The sequence below is a fragment of the Schistocerca americana genome, chromosome 2, assembly GCF_021461395.2.
Source record: "Schistocerca americana isolate TAMUIC-IGC-003095 chromosome 2, iqSchAmer2.1, whole genome shotgun sequence".
In the NCBI taxonomy this organism is placed as follows: Eukaryota; Metazoa; Arthropoda; class Insecta; order Orthoptera; family Acrididae; genus Schistocerca; species Schistocerca americana.
The window spans coordinates 747,478,026-747,499,065 of record NC_060120.1 but is presented as its reverse complement, the minus strand read 5'-3'; the positions used below and the strand labels follow the sequence as shown (position 1 = coordinate 747,499,065).

At 38.6% G+C, this 21,040-nt stretch overlaps 1 protein-coding gene across 4 annotated transcripts in view; it reads left to right on the top strand.

Annotated features, from left to right (window-relative positions):
• LOC124594915 (nuclear pore complex protein Nup93-like) overlaps positions 1-21,040 on the top strand; it is a 195,837-nt gene that overhangs the window by 142,416 nt on the left and 32,381 nt on the right. The window lies entirely within an intron of this gene.

Genomic DNA, 21,040 nt, shown 5'->3' with positions numbered 1-21,040 from the left:
TTGTATCAGTGTCACTGTAAAACAAAATTGCTGTTTGAACTTGTTGTTAGTGCATGATGGGGAGTGAGACAGTACTTTGTAGTTAGAAATTATTTTACAAACAACCTAGTTTCTTTTGTAGACGATGGAAAACTTCAATAGGTGCATATTTCATTGCTTTCTAATCTTAAGACAGATTTAACTGAGAATGGGGTATTCATATGAAGCTCAGGTACTGTAGCCATATTTATCTTGGAGAAAATATTTTATCTGGAGAAAAAAAAAAACCCTCTCGTATATTTGACATTTATTATAATGGGAGATAAAACTGAATATTTCTACTTCTTGTAAAGCCTTTAATCCACCAATTGAACCACAATTGAACAGTGCCACATGTCACTTTCAATTTCAAAATTTCACCAAGGAAAATCTGTCAAAGATGTCTGTAACCACAAAATCACGTTACAAAACACATGTGCAGGGAACTGAGTGATGAGGCATTCCCCAAGCAGACTCTGGAGACACATGTAAAACGTAGGTGCACCCACACTAATTATTTGGGGAAAATTTAATGCCATTGAAAATTAGGGTCCTTTAGGATTATTATGCAATGTTTCATGAAATGTCTTCATAGCATGTGCCATTGCTCCATGCTCAAGAAAATAGTTAAGTAACATCCAATAGCTGATTGAAATTGTATTATCACAGTAGCTTTTATGGTGTCTGGAAAAGAACTTGTTTGTTCTAATTTCAAAATTGTGCTACCAACATCCATCCCAGAGACAGAGCAGATGATCCACAAATAAAGGCATACTGTAGATCTGCTGTTCATCATCAGTGGAAGTAGCTCTCAACATGTGAAATTTTTCATATTTTGGGTAGTCTTTGTTAATTATTTGAATAAAGCCATGGGTAGAATCAACTATGATACAGGGTGATTCAGTACAATGGGAACGTCTGAAATTACTAGTGGCAGCACTGCAGGTTCGTGAGGGTGAGTAAACAGTCCGCCATTTCAGTAATCATGGATCATTGGAACGGACAACAGCATGTGTCAGCCGTAAAAATATTTATAAAAACAATAATAGTTTGGTAGGGGGGCAGAGGGAGTTTCGACGTTTTTATAATTTAGGACGTCATTACACTGTTCCATCGAAACATGCGATAAAATGTTGAATTAACAACTATGAACTGATTGGATCTGCCATCAAGAAGAAACCAACAGGATGACCAACAAGTGTGCGTTCCCCAGCAAACATTGATGTTGTACACGAGTCTGTCTTATGGAGCCCACAGCGTTCAATTCATAAGCAAGCAGCAGTGGTTGGAATGTCCCAGGATTGTGTTCACAGAATTCTTCATCCTGATTTAAAATTTCATCCGTACAAACTTCAGATGATGCAAAAATTGAAGCACAACGATTACCCGTTACAATTAGGATTTTGTCAACAAATGATAACAAAAATAAACAATGACAATGAATTTTTAAAAAAGTTGTGGATGTCAGATGAGGCACATTTTCATCTCAGGTTATATGAATAAACAGAACTACCGTTACAGGACAAACACAAATCCTAATGACGGTCATGAGCACCCTTTACATGCTAGTAAAGTGACAGTATGGTGTGGTGTTTCATCACATGGTATTATCGGACCGTATCTTTTTGCAAATGAACAGGAAACACAGTAACTGTTAACACCGATCGTTACATGGAGATGTTATGAACTTTCATTGCATCTGCATTGAACAACTTTCCAAATGTTTAAGAAGCCTGGTTTCAACAGAACAGAGAGACATCGCACACTGCGCGGCAATCAATGGCATGTATGTGAGAATTGTTTGGCAAAAACCCTGGATGAGTTAAAACAGAGAATTCGGGATGCAATTCACAGTATCCCAGCTGAGATGCTGCAGCGGTCAATGAGAACACTCAATAGCAGGCTTCACAAATATGTTCGTACCGGAGGACGCCATCTAAAGGACGTTAAAAAATGATAAATGCCATCAGTGTTTCGTAAATGGCAAAGTTGTAAAGTTTCTATTACTATGAATGCAATTTCTTTCCTTCATCACTTCTAGTTTTATTGGATTGTGGAAATGTTCCCATTTTCCTGTGTGACTCGGTATTTTGGTTTTCTTGCATACAAATCACTTAACAACAGTATGAGTCTATTTGGTAATTTTTTATGGTAATGAAAATTCCAGGTTGGAAACAATCTAAATGAGTATAGGATAGCTCTAAGCTGGAGAGACGTCTACAGACGTTAAAGTAACCTCTGGCGTGCCACAGGGGAGTGTTATGGGACCATTGCTTTTCACAATATATATAAATGACCTAGTAGATAGTGTCGGAAGTTCCATGCGGCTTTTCGCGGATGATGCTGTAGTACACAGAGAAGTTGACTGTCCCTTAACATAGACAAATGTAATGTATTGCGAATACATAGAAAGAAGGATCCTTTATTGTATGATTATATGATAGCGGAACAAACACTGGTAGCAGTTACTTTTGTAAAATATCTGGGAGTATGCGTGCGGAACGATTTGAAGTGGAATGATCACATAAAATTAATTGTTGGTAAGGCGGGTACCAGGTTGAGATTCATTAGGAGAGTGCTTAGAAAATGTAGTCCATCAACAAAGGAGGTGGCTTACAAAACACTCGTTCGACCTATACTTGAGTATTGCTCATCAGTGTGGGATCCGTACCAGATCGGTTTGACGGAGGAGATAGAGAAGATCCAAAGAAGAGCGGCGCGTTTCGTCACAGGGTTATTTGGTAACCGTGATAGCGTTATGGAGATGTTTGATAAACTCAAGTGGCACTCTGCAAGAGAGGCGCTCTGCATCGCGGTGTAGATTGCTCGCCAGGTTTCGAGAGGGTGCGTTTCTGGATGAGGTATCGAATATATTGCTTCCCCCTACTTATACCTCGCGAGGAGATCACGAATGTAAAATTAGAGAGATTAGAGCGCGCACGGAGGCTTTCAGACAGTCGTTCTTCCCGCGAACCATACGCGACTGGAACAGGAAAGGGAGGTAATGACAGTGGCACGTAAAGTGCCCTCTGCCACACACCGTTGGGTGGCTTGCGGAGTATAAATGTAGATGTAGATGTAGATGCATACAAATGATGAGTAATTCGCACAAACTCACTTCAATGACATAAGCTATTGCTAATTTCTAGTACTTTCTTAGTGCTCTACTAATATTAGAAAATGCCAATCACTTTTCATTATACCTTCTATATGTCGCGAGTAGCAGTCCATCATTTCCGTATTATAGATATTTTTAATAACTACTTCTTGAAATAGGTGAGGAAATTGATGCAATAGAAGAAAGAACAAAACAGTACACCAAAGAAGCAATAAAGAGGACATAAAAATTGATGTCATGTCCCCAGTTAAAATAAGAAAAACTCTCGTGACTTTAAAAAGTAAAAGTTGATATGAGGTGAATAAACACTCCACAAAGATCAAACAGTTGTAGCCCTATAGTATGTAATGTTCTGAGTCACGTACGCAATACATAATTAATTCAGGATGTTTTCCTAGACAGATTAAAATACACCATTGTTAAGGCCTCCCTATGCGAAGGATGGCTCCACGAATGTCAACAACTATCACCAAATGTTACTCCTTACAAAATTTTCTAAAATTTTGTAGAAGTTTATGTACGCTACTGGCCATTAAAATTGCTACGCCACGAATATGACATGCTACAGACGCGAAATTTAACAGACAGGAAGAAGATGCTGTGATATGCAAATGATTAGCTTTTCAGAGCATTCACACAAGGTTGGCGCCAGTGGCGCCACCTACAACGTGCTGATATGAGGAAAGTTTCCAAACGATTTCTCATACACGAACAGCATTTGACCGGCATTGCCTGGTGAAACGTTGTGATGCCTCGTGTAAGGAGGAGAAAAGTGTACCATCACGTTTCCGACTTTGATAAAGGTCGGATTGTAGCCTATCGCGATCGTGGTTTATCGTATCGCGACATTGCTGCTCGCGTTGGTAGAGATCTAATGACTATTAGCAGAATAAGGAATCGGTGGGTTCAGGAGGGTAATACGGAACGCCGTGCTGGATTTCAACGGCCTCGTATCACTAGCAGTCGAGATGACAGGCATCTTATCTGCATGGCTGTAATGGATCGTGCAGTCGTGTCTCGATCCCTGAGTCAGCAGATGGGGATGTTTGCAAGATAAAAACCATCTGCACGAACAGTTAGATGGCGTTTTGCAGCAGCATGGACTATCAGCTCGGAGACCATTGCTGCAGTTACCCTTGCCGCTGCATCATAGACAGGAGCTCCTGCGATGGTGTACTCAACGACGAACCTGGATGCACGAATGGCAAAACGTAGTTTATTCGGATGAATCCAGGTTCTGTTTACAGCATCATGATGGTCGCATCCGTGTTTGGCGACATCGCGGTGAATGCACATTGGAAGCATGTATTCGTCATCGCCATACTGGTGTAACACCCGGCGTGATGGTGTGGGGTGCCCTTGGTTACACGTCTCGGTCACCTCTTGTTCGCACTGACGGCACTTTGAACAGTGGACGTTACATTTCAGATGTGTTACGACCCGTGGCTCTACCCTTCATTCAATCCCTGTGAAACCCTACATTTCAGCAGGATAATGCACGACCGCATGTTGCAGGTCCTGTACGGACGTTTCTGGATACAGAAAACATTCGTCTGCTGCCCTAACCAGCACATTCTCCAGATCTCTCACCAACTGAAAACGTCTGGTCAATGGTGGCCAAGCAACTGACTCGTCACAATACGCCAGTCACTACTTTTGATGAAATGTGGTATCGTGTTGAAGCTGCATGGGCAGCTGTACCTCTACACGCCACCCAAGCTCTGTTTGTCTCAATGCCCAGACGTATCGAGGCCGTTATTACGGCCAGAGGTGATTGTTTTGGGTACTGATTTCTCAGGATCTATGCACCTAAATTACATGAAAATGTAATCACATGTCAGTTCTAGTATAATATATTTGTCCAATGAATACCTGTTTATCATCTGCATTTCTTCTTGGTGTAGCAATTTTAATGGCCAGTAGTGTATTTCAGGATTGTCACCTACCTCGTAGTATTGGGGTTCATACCCCATCGCACTTCTGATTTCAAATTGAACCACTCGACTGAGTCAGGTATTTATATTTCTATGGAGCACATAATAAAATCCCTTAAATGGTGGCATATCAGCTGTTCATATCTTCTGTGACTTATTGAATGCATTTGATTGGGTCAGTCATAATATTCTTTTCGTGAAATTAAGTTTCTATGGAATACATAGTTTGGCACATGGTTGGTTTGGTACTTGTTTAGGCTGATCGAGTAATAAAGAGAGGGATGCCACGTCATCTGAAGTGGGGAATTGAAATGGAAGCCCCACAGGCCTCATTCACAAGCATGTTCCTTTATGTTAATGATCTGCCATTTTATTTGAATCGGGTCTTAATTGTCCTTTTTGTAGATGATATAGTAATAGCATTGTTCTGAAGCCGAGCAAAGAAACACCAACAGAAAAAAGCAAATGATAGTTTTGTGAAAGTTATCAACTGCGTTTGTGCAAATGGGTTAGTTTTTAACTTCACAAAGCGCAGTTCAGCCAGTTTTGTACCATCAAAACTATCTCATTTCCTACTAGTATACCAACCAGAAATAATAAGCAAGGTAGGAAGTTGTAAGTTCTTTGCAGTGCAGACTTATTAAAACTTAATCTGAAAAAACCATGTCGCAGACAATCTAAAACATTTAGGTTCGGCTACTTTTGCTGTAAGAATAATTGCCAACTTTTACTGATTCAGATTGATTTAGATGCCAGTAAGTTAAGTATTTTGTATTTTCATTCACAGATGTCTTACAGGATCATATTCTGAAGTAACTCCTCAATGACACTAAAAGTATTCATAGCACAGCAGAAAGTAATTAGAACTATGTGTATGATTCACACACACAGAAGTTACAGGCATTTCTTTTAATAGCTGGGAATATTAACCACAATCAGATTTATTCATCTGTGTTTGAGAGGTATAGAGAAATTCACAAGTGCCACTAGAGTTTCCAAATTGTCCTGCATTACATTTCAATGGCTCTAACTGTGACACAGAAAGGGGTGAAATATGCTGTTATAAAACTCTTTGACAGTCTACCATTGAAATAAAATCTCTGACAGAGACAAGTTTTTTCAGATTAAAGGTACACTGACCAGCACGAAAAACGCAACACTTGAATTTCGACCTAAAATTGAAATTTACAATAAATTTTATAATTTTGCGACATTAATCCACTACCTTATGATGGAATATTGTGGTACAATCCCATCTGAGTGTCCAACAATGAAAAAAGAAAGATGATTATAAACAAATTAAGCCAGAGATGCACACTTCAAGGAAATTTTGAGCAAGCTCATAATGGTAATGCATGTCTGCTGTGATGTTATGCACTTCACAGGCCTCGGGACGATCTCGTTGACCTCTGCTCGCATTATCCAAAGCACGTATTGTCACTTCTTGCACCAGTGACGGCATTCAACCTTTCAGGCATGTTCCTGATTAATGCAGTAAAGTCCTGTTGATGAATCATATCCCATTCTTCCAGGAGGGCACTCCGTAGATCCTGTAGGGTCTCTGGATGGTGCTGATGGGCTCTTCTCCTCAGCCAGTCCCAAACATGCTTGATAGGATTCAAATCAGGGTTTGAGCAGGCCAACTCATAGAATGACTCCATGTTTCATTCAAGAACTCTTGCACAATTCTTGCAACTTGTGGATATGGATTGTGTGCATTAGTGTAAAACCATCACCAGTAAATGGAGCGAAAGGCACAACATGCTCCAGAAGGATATCCTCCACATACTGGTGTGTGGTAAGGTCCCATGCTCTGCAAGACCAAATCCATCCTTGCTGCTGTATTGATTCCTGCGCACACCATCACAGAACCATCCTGAAAAGGCATCCTGGACGAGAATGTACAAGGGGAATACCTCTGCCCTGGCCTTGTCCTGACCCTCTCTCTTCTGTCAGGTGATCGGATGCCAAATCACAACTCATCGATGAACAACTCTTGATCCCATTGTTGTACTGTCCAGCCAAGATTTTCCTTTGTGAAACGTAATTGAGCTGTGCAATGCTCTCTGGCGAGTTCCAGACCTACAGCATGTCTTTTGGACTGAGGATTGGCTTCTTCCAGCCTCTTCAAATTGTTCTTTCACTAACATTGACCCTTCGAACCTGGTGGAGTTGATTTCATGTTTCAATAGCGGATGTGTAACGGTTGCAAAGAACCAGATGTTGTAATAAGCAGTCATCTGTCACCATTGTTGCTCTTCTCAGGCCTGTTCCTGGTCTCCTTGCAAAGCCTCCAGTTTCCCTCTACTTTTGTAGTTCTAGAAATCATGGAAGGTGTAGTCCTCAACACTTCTGCAACATAATGCATGCTGCTGCCATCTTTCACCAAAGCAGAGGCTTTCGCAGCTTGTTCCAGGCTTAACAGCATTTTTATTCCAGAAAGCTGATGATAACAATCACAGAAATACCCCACAAATGTGTGATTTAAAGGGGAAAAATTCAGGGTACAACAAATAGTGCCATAACAGAGGGAAAACGTTATTCGCTCACATTCCGTGACGTGATTTCAAGGCTGCACAGGACACAACAATTGAGGCTAGTCCAATAAAACTTCATTGTTTGTTTGCAAAGCAACACCATTAGCATAATCTGTCTCAAAAAATTGATTGAAGTGCTTCACTTAGCTGCACAATGATTACACATTGTTTATTGGGTGTTTCGTTTTTCGTCCTGGTCAGTGTATTTCTCCTGAACAACTCCTGCACCAGAGAGGAATTCTTAAATAGAAAAACAAATTAGTCATTTATTCAGAAAAAAACCTGTAAATGACAAGCATGTAGCCCTGTAAATATTAGGCTTGTCTGATGGTAAAGTGCATGAACTTGAAAGGTCATGGAATCAAATCCTGATCAGACCTCAAAGTGTCTGTCTCCTTTCTGCTAACTTTCAGATCTCAGTGGTGCGAAGATAAGCTTGGAGCAACACTTGGTTCAGAATCCATTAATTAAATGTTGTCTTGTAGTATTACAGGAACAGGTAAGGCCACACAAGTTGCTGAAGTGGCATCAAATTGTGGGACTTGCACCAGGCATCAGAACATCCCTCTTGAGGGAGTCAGATCCAATGTTGCCATATGGCTATTAAAAAAAAATGCGTGCTATATTTGTTCAGTTGACACATTCCATAACATGATGTTTATTGTTAATATGGATCTGTGGAACAAGTAACCAACCAACCAAAAGTTAGTCTTGTGCAAATTTTGCACCAACATGACAATGGTCTAGCTCACCACACGGCATAAACAAAGTTTCTGCTGGTGGAGTCTAAACTCGTGACATTTGCTCATCCACACTAGAGCCCTGCTGTAACTCCATGCAATTTCTTCCTGTTCCCAAAATCAAAGGACCCTTCTACAGTCATTGAGTTGTTGTACTGTTTATAATAAGAAAGTATTTCTGGATCATTACTTGTTCTTACTCTTTTGTACTTGTCCTTTTTTGTTGTAAAGACACCCTAATATCTGTAGTGATCCAAGATTTCTGTAGTGATATCCCGGTATTGCACTTAATCATCTTTTTAGTAAGTTATGTACAGAAATAGATTCAAACTCATCATGAAATGTGTTGAATGTAGTGCCCCAGACAACAGTTTTAAAACTAAAACTGTGCATTATAATCTGTTTACCACAGGATAGACATATTTCTCTGCGAGTTCTGCTTGTTTTTTAAATACGTTATCTATAAGGGTACTACAGTCTTGAGCAACTCGGATAGGCCTTTTGTAAACATTGTAATCTAGTCGTGTTCTTTATATTTTAAAATTTTGAAGAAAATATTTGTTTTTGATTAATTCTCCTACCAGTTTCTATAATTTAAAATTTCTTTTTAGCTAAACTTAAGCCAAAAATTTAAGTCTAATTGAGATTGTCATTAAGTACATAGTAGTAGATGATGCGACTTTCCACAATAAATGTCTAATTCAATAAATAGTTGCTTTAGAACAGTGCTTTTCAACCTGTGGGTCGCGGCCCCCTGGTTGGTCGCGGTCGCAGGAGAAAGCAGTTGCATCATGGCTGGTAATGTATGTTTCATGACGATCATCTGCTATGGTATAAATGTCACACGGAAGTGACAAGATTTTGTGAAAGCACCTTCGCAAATTCGCTCGCATTCGGATCTAGTACTTATTTGTAATAATGAATACGAATTTAATTTAAACCTGTTGAAGAGATCAAATACGTAAACACTTGCAGCAGTGGGAAGCAACATGAAGTCTATCAATCTCTTCCCACTTCTGCGAAATGGAACTAGGGCGACGAGAGTAAATAAGTCTTACACAGATACCTGTGAGAGGTTTGCAGGGAGAGGGAAAGGACACATCAACATCCGGGCTGGAACGATGGTGCAGTGTAAACATCTTGCGTATTACTGACAACTTAGTTTACATGCCAATCATCTGCTGTGATGAAAATATCGCACAGAACGAGAACAATTTATGAAAGTGCATTTAAAAGATGCTAACTTTCAGATGTGTTACAAAATGGCCACAACAATATTCACACAGTTCATGTGCAAGATTTGGCACCTCGGTTACTAGAATGTAGAATGCATTTCAGTAACAAGCTTCGAACCAAACAATAAATCGCGAGGATTCGCAGCATTGAGACAAAGCACGAAGTACAGCAATTTCTGCTGAGCCGATCTAGGATGCCTTTGCTCAACTCAGAGTTTAATTCACACTCTGCATGTTGATGTTGTTTCTGTTTTCCTAGTTCTGTGGCTTCATCGGAATTCCCACAAACTCGTCGTTGCTGGTCACCTGGTTAATTTCTCATTATTTTCATGTAGTTAATTGTGGTGACTGCCATGAAGTAAATCATTGTTTTTTTCATAGTGCTTTATAAAAGAGTTGAAAAATATCTTACAAAAAACTAGTACCATCATTTGTAAAAATGTGTACTACATATTCTCACAATTAATTAAAAAGAAATGTTGTCTTCTTTAGAAACGGAATGAAAGTAAATGAAATAACTATCCTGTTACATGTCTCAAAACTTCGGGTTCTGTAATACAAAAACATAGGCCTATGGAAAATGGTATTTATTTTTTATTAAAATTACGTAATTCCTTGTTTAACATTAATTCTGAATTGAGCATAATGTAGATTGTTTTATAATAAATACACCGTGTTAATGATAAATAAACGCAAAACTGTTTTCAGAAACCGATCGATAACGAAATGAAGAGGATCCAATAAGTAATTGTGAAAGATTCAAAAAAAGATCTTGTTCACAAATTGACTATACAGTGGGACCTCGCTTAATGAGGATAATTCACTTCTGAGCCTTACCTGCATTGTGAAAACACTTGTTATGCGAAACATATTTTTTTATTGGAATCGACCTAAAAAAACCATAATGCATTCCATTCCAAAAAAATACTAAACCAGTTTATAAAATGTATGTCCTTTTTTGCAAGAAGTCGTATAAAGACATTTGTTTTTAAATTCTCTTCAAAATGAGTCATAAACACAGAAGACGGCTAACTGAATGAAACATCTGCCTACGCATTGGTTAGTGTGCAGCTTTATTAAATTCAACCAATGACATATCTAAAATGGAATTCATATAGAGGTATTTCAAGGCCATGAAGTAACATGAGTCTTGTTTTCAACACCATCACAGTGAATTGGCAACATCATCGAGGAGACCCTTGCGGATGTATGGGTTACAGTAATTGCAACGCAAGGAGTGTCACTAACAGTACAGCTGAATACTGTATTGTCAGCGGCGTTGTCTTCGTCGGAGCGTCTAATGTACTTTGTTTGTCATAATAATAATAACAACACTGATGTTAATCATGCTCTTTTTTTCGTCTGCGTTTTCTGTTATTTCATTTTCATTTCTTTCCTGTGGAGCATAAGCCATACCGTCAAGAGTAAAGTCAATAACAATAATATTACAATACAGCGATTATACACAAATTCACCGCGCTTTATCGGCATAAATGCAATTTGATGCCTGATGACTAATGTCTCTCATTGGTATTTTTAGAAAGCATACTTGACACTTATTAAGATTTTATTGTTTTGAACAGTTTTTATTCATAGGGCAACACCAGCAATATCTGCCATGGGTGCCACTTAGTCAGATGAAAGTAAGCAAGGGTTATAGGTCATAGACTAGGGTTGCTGGAATTTAATTTTGCAAACCGGGACGTTTCTCTAAAATTAACTAAAACTGGCCATAATTTGTGAATCATAAACTGGGACATTACGGAACAGTTTTCTTAACGGTAAAGAAGTGAAATATTTGTGCAAATTATTGGTGTATTCAATTGATTTAGTGAAATAAATAAATGAATACTTTATACTGTAATTAATTTAATAAAACACAAAGGATGGCATTGAAGTAGTAATAACATTTTACAATATTAGTACTGGTAACACAAGATTTTTTTTATTTTGAATCATTAGTACGAGATACAAAATTGTCTACTGAAACACTATATGTTGAAGTGCAAAGTTCACAAAATTTGTTATCCTACACCTCATATTTATCTGAATTCTGAGCTTCGGAGAGATCATCTTTCCGCTGTATGGTGTATTCATAAAACTTAGAGCCACTCATTTGTTGATTAAAAATGAATTGAATTACTGCTTCGGCCGCTGGTACTTGTAATCTGTTTCGTTCCTCAGTCCATTCCACATTCATGAGTGAAAATACTCACTCCACATTTGCATTATGCACTGGAATACTGAAGACGAATTCACACAGATTCGGCAACTGAGAATACTGTTCTTTGCATACAGTCTGCAGAAAGAAATAGGTCCATTTCTCCTGACATGATTTACAATCCCAGTTATCACTATTTTTGTTGATTTCTGATTCAGTGAACTGCTTGAATAAAGAAAACTGGTCAAATAATAAACAGACAATTCTCTACCTTGTAAGAATGTAGTGAGATTTGTTGCCCATTTTTCTAAATAAGCTCTACACGTTTCATAAAACTTTTCTCCATCAACATGAAACTTTTGAATTTCACTAGCTAATGCAACCTTGCCATTCGGCAAGCGAGATGTCACTTTGAGTGGAATAAAACTATTTTATGATTCTGCTAGTATTTTTCAAAATTGTGGCTACTTCTATAATATTGCTGTCTGCTTTCCCAAGTTTAAGTAATTGGCTGTGAAACTCGCTCAACTGACTATCCAGGAACCACAGATATGCTTTTGTTAATGGATACTGGAAGAGGGTTGTCAGAAATTTAGGTGCCTTTTCGTCTAAGAGGAATGTATATGGAGAAGTAATTGAAAAGTAATTAAAAGGTGTCTACATCAACACTCATCACATGAGAGGTTGTCCTGGCAGTATTGCCTAGTTTGTGCACAGGACAGCCAACTCCTAAAAGATTTTAGTTTACTTCACTTTTCCTTGTAGAAATACATTGTTTGTACCTGCTCATCACACTCCTCCAAAATCAGTGTTAGCATTTTCACCACAAAATGCAAACACTTACGCTTATCAATATTATAGTCTAGTAATGCAGTACGTACTTATTGTAGAGAGGCAGTTTCATTTGGCAGCGAAACTAATTTAAGCAATTTCTTTTGAGTGCCAAACTGAGGTGTAAAATATTGAACAGTTAATGGAAATATTTTTTCAGCCTTGTTATTACTCGCATCTGTAGCTATTGAATAACAGTGGACCAGTGAAAACTCATCACATATTTGTTTGACAGCGTCAGGTGCCAAAACTGCTTTCGAAAGTGCTGTTGTTTTGGTGCTACCCAGTATCGCACTCTTCGCTGTGACAGAATCTTTAAAAAGATTGGAACTTAGCCTAGGAGTACAGTCTACAGATTTCAAAGACATGTGTTGTTTAATGGTACTATAACACATTGTTAATTCCACTGCTGTTACTGACTGTCTCAATTTTGATGCTAAATTATCTGTAATATCTGCCCTTCCTCCATGTGAAATGGAAACACACAGCTTACATATTCCACTTCATAGTCATGTGTTCCTCGTGTGATGAAAGACCATTGTTCTGCATATTTGTATTGAAAGGAACACTTTCGCTTTATCGTTTGGAGATCTTTTCACACACACGCAAATATGAACTAAGCACAATAAGCCTCGGACAGGGAAACACGTAACTGCAGCGTCTTAACTGAACTGAATCCCAAGACAAGACTTAATAATAGAAAGAAGCATCATGCCCAATAAAGACCCTTGGTAGATGCTGTCAGATGCAACAATGAAAAAAAATCATTGTTTTGCTTAACTGTGACAGATACAAATCCACACCAGTATTTGGGAAGAAATAGACGGTATGAGAGTATTTCTTTGGCATCACAAAACCGGGACTAAACTGGCGTCCCGAAACCAATTTTTGGGGTGCTCATTTTTTAAATCCGAAACTGGGACTGTCTCGGAAAACTGGGACGTCTGGCAACCCTATTTTAGGCTACAATAAAAATACAACAGTTTCAATGAGAAGTCTGTGCCTGTTTATTTATTAATAATTTGTCAAATCATGGTTCTGTTTTTCAGACACAAATCACCAAATCATTTTCTAGTTGAAGTCTATTTCTCCTCTTAGTTTTTATGTTCACCATTGAAGAGAACGCTAATTCACAAAGGTAGGAAGTGGCGAATGGCACTAATAATTTCAAAGCTTTCTTTGCCAGCTGTGGATTGTCTTCTTTTCTCTTCATCCAGAAGGTGTCAATCTTTTGCGAATTAAATTCCGTTTTAAGCATCCCATCAGCTGCTAAATTTATGTAAGTGTATCTTCTGTCATTGTGCTCAGATTAGCCAGTTGTACTGACATATACAAAAAAGGATTTAATATTCATCTGTGACCATTGTCAGCATCAAGAGTTCAGCTCTGGAAAGTAACTTAACAGTCTCTCTTCCAAATTATGCAAGCTCTGTATCATGCAAGGAATGTGAGAACTTGGTACCACCGACTGGTCCATTTCAATTTCTTCGACAATCATCTGAATACAAGGGAAAGACTCAAAAATTATCTTTTGTAAAAACAATGACCACAAACTAAGTTTTGCGAGGAATCCTTTGATTTTATCCTTAACTGCTATAATGTTTTCTTCTTTCCCTTGGAGGCTCTTGTTCAAAATATTTAGGTGGTTAAAAAGATATTTGAGAAATGCTAATTTTAATAGCCAAACAGGGTCACAAAGGTAATTTGCATATTCAGATTTAGGATCTTGTAAGAACATTAACAATTCACCTTTAAGTTCCAGAACTCGTGTCAATTCCTTTCCTTCGGAAATCCACCTGCCCTCTTTGTGATAAAGAAGATTTTGATGGAGAGAACCTATGTCTTCACAAATGATCCCAAACAGTCGAGTTTGCAATGCTTTACCTTTTCACCTCTTTAACACTCGCATTAGCAAGCTGGGTATTCTGACTACCCCAGGTTGATTTTTTTTCCCTATAATAATGTTATCTGAAGGGCCACATGCCTGTGGTTTCATGACTTTGTACTAAAATGATTGACGTTGAATTCACATGCACGACTGTCTAATTTTTTTGGCTTTATCATTGTTATTCAGGTCATTTATTGGTGGGACTGTGAGACTACCCCGCTTGGTATGAAACGTCTTATTTTCTTATTTGTAGAAAAGGAAGATTTTGGGAAATATATGTCATTCAACTTCTTTGTTGAGTTTTGCCACAGATTCAATGTTTGTTATTGTTGCTGATTACTATTGTTGAGTTGAATTTGACGTTCACTGTTGAGCTGACATTACACGAGTGAGTATTTTAGCTGCAAGTAATGATGTCCAAAGGACTTTCTAGCGAAGAGATCATGAAAATGAATGGGACATTGATAATGAACTGAATGAATATATGGAATCTCTTGACAAAGACCATATCATAGCATCAGATGAAGCTGATGATGAAATATCAGAAGACACTACACATTCACATGAACAAGTAGTAGTAGAAGAAGAAGAAGAAGAAGAAGAAGAACAATAAGATGATGATGATGATGATGATGATGATGATGATGATGAAGAATGATGGAAAAATAATCAAAACAATAACAGAGTCATTTTTGTTATTTATCTCATTGGAAATCGTGAGCATTATTGTAGAAGAAACAAACAGGGAAGCCAAAGGAGTAATTTCTTTGTGGAATGCAGCTCATTCTTCGAACAAAACGACAAGGAGGGATATGAATGCAACTGAAGTGTATGCTGTATTAGTAATTCTAATAGGAGCTGGTCGAACTCATGGACATCGCACAAGTGCTTCTGATCTGTGGGGAGGTAATGTTGCCTTTCGGAAACCATTCGTTTCTGCTGTCATGTCAAGAAACCGATTTTTGTCTATACTGCAATTCTTGCGATTTGACAACAGAGACACAAGAGCACAGAGAATTGAAGAAACCAAGGACAAGCTACAAGCCATCAGGGTAGTGTTCGACAAATTTCAGTCTAACTTGTGCAAGAACTTCTATCCTTATGAATATGTGACTATTGATGAACGATTAGCAATGTACCGAGGAAACTGCCCTTTTAGGGTTTACATGAAGAGCAAGCCTGGCAACTATGGCATTAAAATTTGGGTTTGTGCTGATGTGAATCAGACATCTTACTTATTACGGATCCAAATGTACACAGGAATTGTGGACAATAATCGGCAAGTGAATCAAGGACAGAGAGTTGTTTTGGATCTGATGGAACCATTTCTGAATAACGGTCATGGTGTAACAACTGATAATTTTTTCACCAGTTTTCCATTGGCTGCTGAACTACTAAAACGAAACACGACATTGGTTGGTACCTTGTGTTCCAATAAGAAAGAGATTCCGCAGGAATTCTTGTCAAACAGAAAGAGAGAAGTTCACTCTTCAATGTTTGGTTTCACAAATGACTTGACCTTATTTTCCTATGTTCCAATGAAGGGAAAGGCAATAATACTACTCTCTACTCAGCATAATGAGAGCCAAGTGAATGGTGAAGAAAGTGAACACAAACCCGAAATCATACTGCACTACAACAAAACCAAAAGTGCTCTAGATAATGGGGATGAAATGACAAGAGAATACAGTTGTGTTAGAGGAATGAGGCGGTGGCCACTAAGAATCTTCATGGAAAATGATAGATATTGCAGCACTGAGTGCATATATTCTGTACACTCAAAGATTTCCTGAATGGCAGGAGAATAGCTGATGCCGACGTAAACTCTTCACGACAGAACTGGCATTTGGACTCAGCAAAGCAACATGAAAGGAAAGCCAAAAATATCAACAGTCTTCATAAAGATGTACAAGATGCATTGAAAGCTTGTGGTATTGCAATTCCTACAGCAGTGATCCAGACCCAGTGTTCTAAGTTACCAACTCCACAATGATGTCAAGATTGCAAGAGAAACGAAGATCGGAAAACAAGATTCTGTTGTGTAATGTGCAAGAAACCTGTTTGTAATATACACAGAGAAGAAACTGTTACTGTGAAGTGCATGCATTGCAAGAATGTACTTGACTGAAAAGTTGAAAAAGTCTTGTGTTATTTTACTGCAGCGACTGTTGAGGTACATAGATTATTAATTTTCTGTTCGTTGAGTACTGAATTTAGTGAAAGATACAAATTTTTTTAATACTTTGTATCTCTGATCTGATTAAACACTTTCAATGGAAATAACAAAATCTGAAATAACAAAATCTTACAATAAAACACAAAACTCTTTTTGGGGTAGTCCAAATACCCCGCTTGGTAAAACAGAGGTGTGAAAAAGCTTGGTAATGGGAGGGTTAAGCACATCACTTAAATTGGAAGTTAAAATCATGGCCGCCAGAGCTTGTCGATGAAGAAAGCAGTGTGTCCATGAAAAATTTGGCGTTATTGATTTTAATTTCACCATGAGCCCACTTTTATTGCCAGTGATAGCTTTAGCACCATCACTACAAATGGTGATGCATATTGTTCAATCAATATCGTAGTTGCGAGTGCTCTCTAAAAGCATGCCATGTAAACACTGGCCAGTAGTGTTCGCAGGAAGTGCTTTGCAAAATGAAATGTCTTCCATGATACTTTCATCTGCTTCAGAGTGCACAAACACTATAAATTGAGCACAATCTAAAACGTCAGTAGATTCATCAAACTGCATAGCAAACTGTGGGCTCTTCATTAATTTTTTTACTAACTGTTCTCAAATGTCACCGGCCATATCATCGTTTATTCTGCGTTCAGTGGTATTATCAGAAAGTGGTATGCTTCTTAGTTTGGTTTGCCTCTTGCTTACCTAACATAATTTCAACCATATCCAGGGCTACTGGCAAAATAAGATTCTCTGCATCTTTATACAGCTTCCCTGCTTTAGCAACTTGGAATGTGACTCGATAGCTACCGAGTAACGCTTTATCGTTGATACTGGATATCTAAAATCCGATAAAAAATATTGTTAAATCAGAAAAATGAATAAAAAATCAGACACATCAATACTATTTTAAATCAACAAATAACATTACTATTTTATTACCTGAATCGTAGTAGTTTGTTGCTGGTTAAGTGTTTTCAGTTTCCTTTCGAAGAAATTCGACAGTTGATAAGCTACCTTGGAATGCTTAGTCGAGAGATGGCACAGAAGCTTTATGGTTTCATACTCTCACGTGAAAATATTTCGCCGCAAATTACAAGTTGATTTTTATCGTTCATGGCAGTAAAACCATACTTCAGATAGCTGTAGTTGTAATCACATCCGTGCTTGCTGGCGTACTCGGACAGCTGATTGTAGTGAACAAAAATGCGTGACTGTGCCCTCGCTGACCCCTTCTCACCTCCACGTCTCTACCGTGACAAAGAATATAATTATCTCTCTGCTCGAAGAGCACTGCGACCTCTCCCCACATTGCACTTTATTTATTGATCAGTACAGTATCAATAGAAAGAAAATCAAATACGTTGCCTTTGAAATCGCTGATATATTTTTATTACAGTTCTATGGGTTGCCAGAATATTTTCACCTGGAAAGGGGTCACATATTCAAAAATGTTGAAAAACATTGCTTTTACAAGATATATTCAGGTTCTGAACCTTTCTTACAAATCAATTTTTGCTTATGCTGTACCTATCCGCACCCTCCCCTCTGTTGGTAGTACATGTTATTGAAAATGCATTGGTATTGCTAGTTCTAATCTCACCACAAAGTAACCCTTATGCCACTGGAGACATGTATACGTGTCCTGATAAGCCATTGCCAGGTGTTCTGGACATTTGTACGTGCGCTGCTTGCATTGTCCTAAAGAGCTATGGTCGTCTGAATACATCCTGAGCCCATGACCTCTAAAAAGGTTTGAGTATTTACCATACAACATACGTGCCTCATTGCATGCTATCAAATTTTTCTTCTAATAGTTTTTGAAAAATTGAATGACAAGTGTTTCATATTGCCCGAAATGCCATCTCTAAGCATGGGCATCAGCATTTGTCAAGCAGCTGTAACAAAAGCCACCTCAGCACAAAATGCAAAGATCACTTCAGTAGCAAAAGAATGGTTAAACAGCTCTTCTTTCCATTTGGCAGTAGAATAAACAACCAAAATTTGTCACGGAGGGGGGGGGGGGGGGGGGCGGACAGTTATCCAGTGGAGACCTGTATGCTGTAACAATAACAAGTATTAAAGTTCCTCGTTATTAACTCACAAGCACACGATTCTATATCCTGATCCATACGGAATTTACTTATTTCTACATCTTTGTATTTATATTCCTTTTTAATAAATTTGACAACTCCTCCTTTATCCATATTGCATCTACTTCAATATGCATCCAATTTATGACCACTTACATTAAGATTTCTGTCCATTTGGTTGTATGGTGTTCAGAAACACAAATGACAAACTTCTCTCCAACTACTAACATCTTCCAAACACATTAACAAGTCAGGTACTTTATTTTTTACCCAACTAAAATTCTGATGGAACATGTCTATTTTTATAAGATGAACTAGGAGCCTCTTGCCAGTTCAGTTTTTCATCTGACCCCAACCACCATAGGGATTTGCTGTGTGGGCTGGTGGTACCCTTTGTGTTTTCCACCAATACATTTACTAGTTTGTACTTAGCCCTCATGTTTATGTAAAAGCCATGACAGGCATATTCTCATCTTCCCGTAACAATATGAAATTTTACATCCCTCCAAAAGACACCCCCCCCCCCCCCCCCCCTTACGGGAGAGTTAACCGAGATATGATCATGGCACCACAAAACCTTCACGAAACTCGCACTTATATGCTCAGTAACTAGTCCTGTTTTGTCCATATCATTCCTAAAATTGCATTTTTCATTTTTAGCCAGACTGTTTCCGACTCCTGCAGCTAGAATTATCACTGTAGCTACTGGCCTACACCACTCCCACGACTGTTACCTAGCAGCAAAACTCTTCGCTTACTGAAATGTTTTTGACCTGGCTTTATCTGCTAGTTTCCTGGCATTGTTCTGCTGTGCCCTGCATTTTTCTACATCTGTATGAGGCTCTTCCATCTCTTAATACCGAGCGAGGTGGCGCAGTGGTTAGCACACCGGACTCGCATTCGGGAGGACGATCATCGAGTAAAACGGAAGTATCTGGCGTACTCCGAGGAAGTGTAATAGGCCCTCTGCTGTTCCTAATCTATACAAACGATTTAGGAAACAGCCTGAGCAGCCATCTTAGACTTTTTACAGATGATGCTGTCATTTACCATCTAGTAAAGTAATTAGAAGATCAAAACTAATTGCAAAGTGCTTTAGACAAGGTATCTGTATGGTGTGAAAAGTGTCAGTTGAACCTATATAATGAAAAGGATGAAGTCATACACATGAGTACTAAAAGGAATCCGTTAAATTTCGGTTACATGATAAATCACAAAATTAAAGACTGTTAATTCAAATATCTAGGAATTACAATTACGAACAGCTTTACCGAGAGTTTGCACAGTAGTTAGCACACTGGACTCGCATTCAGGAGGACGACGGTTCAGACCTGTGTCCGACCAACCTGATTTAGGTTTTCCGTGATTTCCCTAAATCGTTTCAGGCAAATGCCGGGATGGTTCCTTTGAAAGGGCACGGCCGATTTCCTTCCCAGTCCTTCCCTAACCCGAGCTTGCGCTCCTTCTCTAATGACCTCGTTGTCGACGGGACGTTAAACACTAACCACCACCACCACCACCATCTCTTAATTCTAGTAGAAGACAAACTCGATTTCTTAACTAAATTTTGAATTTGCTAATAAAAGTTTGCCCCAGCTGCCCTTTGCTTGTCAACTTTCCCCAGCAACCCTTCTCATTTTCCCCAGTCAGTACATTTCATGTTTTCCAGCATAGCAGAAAGGGTGCGTATCTTCGCATCCTGTTTCTTGATTTTACGGTGTTCTTGGAATACTCTGCAATTCCATGGAAGAGCTTCATTGAGCAATGCATTCCGTTTCCAACCGAAATCATCCCAGTGAAACTATAACCCACAGTTTTCACAAAACACTTCCTGTGTAAATGACCTGTAGCATTATCCACACTTGTCACACATGGCTGATTGATTTTATAAACCTTTAACAATGGATACAATGAAAGAAAAACAATAGACGTAATGGTACACATTTTTATGATACTCTTGCCATATAATTTTCTCTGATAGGCCAAAAATTTATTACAGTGTCACCAAGCAGAATGATTTTCATGTGGTGGAAAAATATGAGCACACCACTTTTACAGGGCTGGTCATTATTAGGGACGCACAAACACGTGACTGCCACCCCATTTTGTGGATGAATGGCAATGTTTCAGGAGTTAAGATTGTAAATAGTGCTACCACCAGTTCAGGATTTAGTTTTTGTAGAATTTCTGACAGAATTACACATCGCGAGCTTATTAACCACAGGTTGGAAGATATCGCATCAAATGACAGGTGCGTGCTTCCCTCCCAGTTTCCACATCTCTGCTAATATCCCTCTGTTGTTGTT